We start from the raw sequence: 5,691 nt of genomic DNA on the forward strand, positions 1-5,691 counted from the left end.
TTTGTTAATTAATTTAGCACTTTTTAATTACATCGTAATAATAAAAGGCCAAGAGGCATCACAACCAAAGCAACCAAATGACCAGTCACCATGGGGTTCATATAGCACCTTTCAGCCTCCCCCACCACCCACAGGCTCCAATCACAGCAAGGGTGGAGGCCGGTGGGCAGGTGGGATAGCAGGTGGGTTGGTGGGGTTGTGACCCTGGCCGAGCAGCGGGCGGAATAGGGCATGGTTAGGAAGGCTAAGCTGTGAGCCTGGCTGTGAGCACAGCTGGGAGTGCAGAGGGTGGGTGGATGGGGTGTGTACAGGTGGGTGGGACCACATGATATCCCACACTGTGCCTCTAGTTTTATAATAATCAGCTAGGGGCCCAGTGCATGAATTTGTGCACCTTGAAAGGAACTGTGGGCCACAAGGCTGCAATGGGCACAGGGGTAGGTCTCAACACATCCTCCATACCCCCTCCCAGCCTCTCTGCTAGCAGCCCTGCTCCCACCAGCCCTTCTCCCATGCACTGATGGTACTGGCCCCACTCTCACCTGCTGATGGTGCAGAGTGATTTGGCCCAAGGCTAGCAGCAGGTGCAAGTGGAACCAGTCCTGTCAATGGATGCAAATGGCAGCTGCTGCAACTATCACTCCTCAGGAACAGGGGGAGGTGGAGAAGCCCTCAGGGGTCAGCCAGCAGTCACTCTTCTCTCAAACTTGTTGATGGTGCGAAGTGTTCAGAACCAGCACCAGGCACTGGCAGTGGGTGCCAGCAGGGCCAGAGCAGGCAGCAGGACAAATGCTGGGTGGGTCCATGGCACGCAGGAGCAAAGAACTTTCAGTAAACACCAGAAGCTTACCCAGATGACAGCAACCAGCGTCCTGTCTTGGTCTGGTGCCCCTACTCACCTGCTCTACCATCCCACTGTGGCCTACACCCACCATGTTCAGCACTCTGCCACCTGCTGCTGATGCCCTCCATGTCCCGTGCATGCCCTTTGGTAGTCAGCACACGCCATAGCAACTGCTTGTTCAGTTGTTCAAGTCTATTTGCATATTGGGGTTTTATATACTGTATATAGACTAGAAAAGTAAAACTCTGGAGGAACAATACAGCTGTATTAAGCCCTTTCCACAATATATAAGTGGAATGGAGTATCGATTATACTTATATATCAGAGAAAGTAATTTGTATATATATTATAATCTGGTCAAATATCTAGGCATTCAAGTTAATAGTCATTTTACTGCATTTGTTATAGCCACAAAGAGAATCTATACTATAGAATTAAGTTTTGAATGTGCATAGTTTATCTCCTTTTGGAGAATGTACAAGCAAGTTTTTATGGAGATCAAATTGATTTTGTTGCTAAAATTTTTCACCTGTTATATCACTAAATGTTTTTTAATCTTTATTGTTGAAAGTAACACATGTGTCCCCTTTTATCCCATTGACCTCTTCCAGCTGGTCCCTGCCCATCACCCCATTGTCTTTGTCCATGGGCTATGCATATATGCATACAAGTTCATTGGTTGATCTCTTCCCACCCACCATCCCCCTGCCTTCCCTCTGAGGTTCAACAGTCTGTTCTATGTTTCTGTCTTTCTGGATATATTTTTGTTCATTATTTTATATTGTTTATTAGATTATGCATATGAGTGAGATAATGTAATACTTATCTTTCTATGACTGACCCAATATATTTTTTATTTATTTATTTTTTTTTACAGAGAGGAAGAGAAAGGGATAGAGAGTTAGAAACATTGATGAGAGAGAGTCATCAATCAGCTGCCTCTTGCACACCCACTACTGGGGATATGCCCGCAACCAAGGTACATGCCCTTGACCGGAATGGAACCCAGGACCTTTCAGTCTGCAGGCCAATGCTCTATCCACTGAGCCAAACTGGTTTCAGCTGACCCAATATTTTTAGTGAATATTTCAAGCAAATGAACAAGCACTGACTTTGTTTCTGTCATTTTCTTGGGCAGACTGGTTTCACCAAAGGTCATGTGTTAATTTGTCAGATAGAATAAGAATTTATATTTCCACAATCTTTTTTTTATTTTTCTTTATTCTGGAACTGCCTTTATGTACAGACATCATAAAAACACATATGCTGCAGATTTTCCAAGGACTCGAAGTTGGACATAAAGGTTTAGGGCAACCAGAATTGAAATTGTCCCAGAAAAGCTCTGAAGACCATACTTCCTTAAATGTCCTTAATGACCTCTTCAAGTGTTTCCTTGTTTGAACATGCTAAAATTCTGGCCAGGCTGGATGGTGGCTAGCTCTATGTTAGTTGCATTCAGTGTCTCCTCCATTACTTGTTTGATGATGATGAGTGAGGATTTGATGTCTTATTTCACAGTCATAGACTTGTGATAAACTTCTTGCAAGGATCTCTGAGCATCCTCTGAAGCTAACATCACACTGTACAAAGGACCAAGATTAGTCCATATGAAATAGCTGAGGACCTTTCTCGTCAACTCCTCCAAATAACAGTGCTACTCCAAGGGAAGAGACATGGCACCTAGATCTGCATCTTCCTTTCTAAACTGTAGAGCCATATTAGACACAGCCTGGGTCATACTCTCTACCACCATTGTCTCATTATAGGTGAACCATTGGTTCTGTGTCTCCTCTCTGGCTTTATCAATTAAAGTCTTAGCAAGAGCAATTAGCCCACTCATGGCACAACCTATGTGAGCATCAGTCTCTACAATTTTCTCAATGCTGCTTTGCTCCATGAGTGAGAAGGTAATTCTCTTCTCCACAGCTAGGAACACCCCATGTCTGGATCCCAATAGCTGTAGAACCAAGCTTGGTAGCCTCAATGGCATATTCCACTTGAAATAATCTTCCTTCAGAGGAAAAAAGTATTCACACCCCTGTTGTACTCAGACTGAGTGAGGAACATGGCAAGGGCAGTAGAACGTGGCAGCAGCTACACAGGGATTTTGAAGGCCAACAGGAGTTCGCTGGCACCTGGCAGCCACACACCACCACAGAACCAAGGCCCTCAGATTTCCATAATCTTCTTGGGAACTTCGAAACTTCTGTTTTCTCACAGAACCCAGAAATTGAATTGAGTCTTTGTTACTAAGCCAGGGACCCAGGAGTCGGTAGCTCAATTTTCTACTTCTTTGCATCAATTTTTCTTTTAAAAGTGATACATGAAATATTGATGAAGGGCAGGGAGGAGCTTCTGTGAAGTGTTAAATATTTGGTTCCATGGGTCCTATCAGCAGGTAGAGCCTGTGGGGAGCTTGTTTATCCAGCAGTAAGATCTCATTATGAGGATGGTGATGTATATGGTTTACTTCATACCCAGAAGCCATTCTAGGAAACAACTGAGTGAGTGATAGTCATTGTGGGCCCTGTATTGTGCTATTATGACTTGCAATAACTGGCAGCATATTAGAGTAGAGATCAGGGACTACAACTTACTCGACTGAATGAAGTTCTCACGTTTCTAAGCTCTTGAATTATTCAGTATTCCCTACCTTATGGAATAAAAAAAATATATGGTTGGGTATTTCATGGCACAGTAATGAAAATAAAGAAAGAAAATGCACAGGCTTTATAAATTTACAATAAATATCTATTTCTTATAATTGCATGGCACACAAGTAAATCTCTGTATAGGCTACTGTGACTCTTCATGGTAAATAAAAAGATAAGATATGAAACTATATATATATAAAATAAAAAAATACAAAGACAAGGACTTGCCTTTGAGGACTAGAGAGTAATAAAAGAAGAAATATTTTAAAACACCTTAATGGATGATTGCTAAAAGGAACCCACAACACTGTCTTGTTTAGCTTTGAAAATACCCATGAATATCAGATTGAAAAAATAAAGTAAGTTTTGAGACAAATGTCCCATCTTGCTCATGACAACACAGTGAGGAAAAGGTAAGCTGTAAGTTTAGTATAAAAGAAGGGAACCCTGCTTAATGTGATATGCGGTAACTAGGGGCCCAGTGCACAAATACGTGCACTTTGAAAGCAACCATGAGCTGCAAGGCTGCAGATGCATAGAGTTGGGTCTCAGCCCATCCCCCATGCCCCCACCCTGCCCCTCCCACCACAGCCCTGGTACCCTGCAGCCCTGCCCCCTCCGCTGTCACTCGCATGGTGCTGGCCCCACTCCCGCTGGCTCCACTCACACCTGCTGACAGCATAGAGCAATTGGGGTCAGCTCCAGCAGCAGGTGCAAGCTGTAAGTTGCTTCCCCAATTGCCCCTCAGGAGCAAGGGGAAGTGGAGAATCCCTGAGGGGCAATCAGGCAGTGCCAGGCACCAGCAGCAGGTGTGAGTGGGGCTGGCACCTTTAGCAGGTGTGAGCTCTGAGCAGGACCATGGCATGTTGGAGCAAAAAAATTTTAGTAACCACCAGAGGCTTTCCCCAATGACAGAGGCCAGCACCCTGCTTTGGTCTAGTGCCCCCACCCACCTGCTCCACCATCCCACTGTGGCCAACACCCACCATGTTCCATTCTCTGCCACCTGCTGCCAACTCCCATCATGTTCCGAACGCACCCCCTGGTGGTCAGCACACATCATAGCGACCAGTTGTTTGGTTATTCTGCTGTTTGGTCTATTTGCATATTAGGATTTTATACATAGAGATTTTACCAAATGCTTCATTCAAGCCCCACCAATGCCTAGCTATAGCAAGTTGCCCTTAAATATTTGTTGAAATAAAGAATGAATCAATGAATGCCTCCTTCCAGAGATAGCTCACACTAAATACTCTAAAATCATTCTTTCCCTCCCTAATTTCAGATATTGTCTGTTTGATACATATGAAAGGAAAGGGTCATAGTGTGACTACTAAGAGTCTAGGGTATATAATGGAACCTATTTATAGTTTTTTGGTAAAGCATCCAAAGAAAGGATATTGAGCTGAATGAATCATGCAAGATTATATGTTTTGCTATAGCCATATAAAAAGCAAAATGCCACTCCCTGAGAATTTGAAGTTTTATGGAAATAACAATAAGTAAGCAATAAATGCTATAATTAGGTAGCATCTGTTAGGCCAGAAGATTTCTCTAATTTTGAGTTTAGTCAGTATTAATAATAAATAGGCTATGAAGATAATCTCACTTAAGTCCATACTTGAGGCTCTTTTAATTGCTAAAACAACTTAAATTTTCTTTGAATTTAGTAGATGTCCATGTTAACAACTGTTCAATACAATTGTTTCACAGAAGCACATCCTCTCAATCTTATCCAGCCTTAAAATTTGTACACAAATTTGCCCCACTCCCAGAGGCTGCACTCTCAAAGGCAGGAAAGATCAAAATCAAGAACAACAAAGTGTGAATCAATGTAACTTTGTATTATCTAAACATAGATTTCTACTTGTTATGATTATTGAAGGAGTACCTGAAAGCATGTCAACAAAATCTCTGGAAAGTGGGGTTTAAAGACCAGGGAAACTATCTATACTTAATTTTTTCCCCCTGTTCTTAACTCTTTAAACATGAAAAAACACAAAATTTTCCTGTGATTTTTTCTGTGAATTTATTGCCACACTTTTTCTTGTTTAAGGTTTATAATGTTTATAAAAATACTATGTAAATGAAAGCATTCTTCACAAATGAAATGTTATTTTCACATCCATGACAAGAATGATAAGCCATCATAATATATGATTATACATAAAAATGCAGATGAATGCCAAAATA

At 42.1% G+C, this 5,691-nt stretch overlaps 1 long non-coding RNA gene and 1 pseudogene across 1 annotated transcript; both read right to left on the bottom strand.

The window, feature by feature from the left end:
- Positions 1–365: 365 nt before the first annotated feature.
- LOC123652433 lies at positions 366–4,551 on the bottom strand. Its single transcript, XR_006741783.1, has 3 exons — positions 4,516–4,551; positions 909–922; positions 366–473 (listed from the first exon to the last, which is right to left on the bottom strand). It is a non-coding gene; the product is annotated as an uncharacterized LOC123652433 (long non-coding RNA).
- On the bottom strand, positions 2,052–2,926 carry LOC118719866 (annotated as a pseudogene).
- Positions 4,552–5,691: the final 1,140 nt, after the last annotated feature.

Source organism: Pipistrellus kuhlii, unplaced genomic scaffold (assembly GCF_014108245.1).
Source record: "Pipistrellus kuhlii isolate mPipKuh1 unplaced genomic scaffold, mPipKuh1.p scaffold_m20_p_16, whole genome shotgun sequence".
Taxonomy (NCBI): Eukaryota; Metazoa; Chordata; class Mammalia; order Chiroptera; family Vespertilionidae; genus Pipistrellus; species Pipistrellus kuhlii.